Genomic DNA, 1,668 nt, shown 5'->3' with positions numbered 1-1,668 from the left:
CTGTTTTCTGTGAATGGCCAGGGCAAAGACTGCGCCACGAGTTTCCTTGGCCTTGCAAGCAGGCCTGTTACTGCAAGCCTGATTGAGGTTAAAATCGGTTGTTATGTTTCTCTATACGGCAATGTGATAGCCATTTTTAGCAATCGCACCTCCTCCTGCATTTGCAATGCTTATGTAAAGCTTCTGTGAGCAGTTGAATCCGGTCCATTGTTAAGGTGCACTGTCAATACCAGCTGGTATAGGGTTTGTCAGTCCCCTTAAATCAGGGCTGGGCAACACCGGCCCTCCAGATGTTGATGAACTACACATCCCAGCATGCCTTGCGTCAGTTTCAGCATGGCCACATAGCAAAACTAATGCAAAGCATCCTGGGATGTGTAGTTCATCAACATCTGGAGGGCCGGTGTTGCCCAGCCCTGCCTTAAATACTTGACTAAAACATAAAGTATACCGGCGTTTGCTGCAAAGTAGATATTATATAAGGAAGGTCAGTAAATTCTAGAACAGCACAATTTTTTTTTTTAAACCAATTGACTAGCTCCTATATTCCCAAAACTGGATTAGGGCCAGGGCACAGCACAGTCCAAAAGTCAAATAGGGGGAGACACAACAACTGCCAGTGAGTCAGTTTGGAATGGCATTTGAAATGAATTTGGGACTGCTGTGCAGCATCCCCTGATAAGGACCTACTCCAAGTTGTATCCATTAAGTTATCAGCAAGTTCACTGGATTTTAGTGCAGTCTGCAGTGCGTTAATGATCTCAGAGGGATCTACAGGTTCATCTGCTTCCTGTTCTCCTGCTGGTCGGGCAGCCCAGAAGTCCTTCCAAATGGTGGTTGTAGACATTCACAGCCACTGGGGAAATGTTTAATTATACCCTAAACAGTTCCACTGGATCCGCAGAGGCAGCAGAGAGGAGCCGGCAAATGAAGTAGTCATGTTCTGATGTTGATTGCCAATGTTTTGTGTTTTACTGAATTTTATCCAATACAGTCAATTTAAATAAGCCTTTAATAACGTGTTTTTACCTAATACAATCATAAACACACAAATCCCCCCCATTTCTGAGTGTTTTTTTAGAGAAAACATTAGGCAGGTAAATAATATGAGTAAATGAGAACTGTGATAACTAAACCATGCAACAATATTCGTAGCACCGGCGGGTCTTAACCTGAGTAAAGGAGGCTCAACGCTGGTGTCATAAAGGTTCTGTAAGATAGCTGCCATAATTTTTTCACATCTTATGAATTTTTAATCTATAAATGTCTGACCTGTTAATGAAAATTATACAGCAAATTGTCTTCATGTTCATTTTTTGTTTTTCGAAGACCCGGGAATTTTGACCTGTGTTGACCCTTTCATTCATACAAGAAAAGGACCTGTGTTGAAAGGAAAATTACTGTGTAGAAATGTTTTACCTGATAATATTGCTTTTCTGTGTGAAAGGAGTTAAAAGAAAAGGTAGATAAACAAGTTATATTCTAGTGAATGCTCATCTGCCTTTTGTCTATACCATTCAGATTGGTACAAAATCCTAGCGATCAAAATCCCGACGAGGGGGACGTGGATCGCCGCCCCCCCCCCCCCCCCCCCTCCCTGCGGGCCCATAGAGGGAGAAAGTGTCTGGATTCCGGCGTCTGGATTTTGACTGCTGGGATTTTAACTGC

This window comes from Crinia signifera, chromosome 9 (assembly GCF_055691185.1).
Source record: "Crinia signifera chromosome 9, ASM5569118v1, whole genome shotgun sequence".
In the NCBI taxonomy this organism is placed as follows: Eukaryota; Metazoa; Chordata; class Amphibia; order Anura; family Myobatrachidae; genus Crinia; species Crinia signifera.
The sequence above is the reverse complement of the archived record's forward strand: the minus strand, read 5'-3'. Positions refer to the sequence as shown.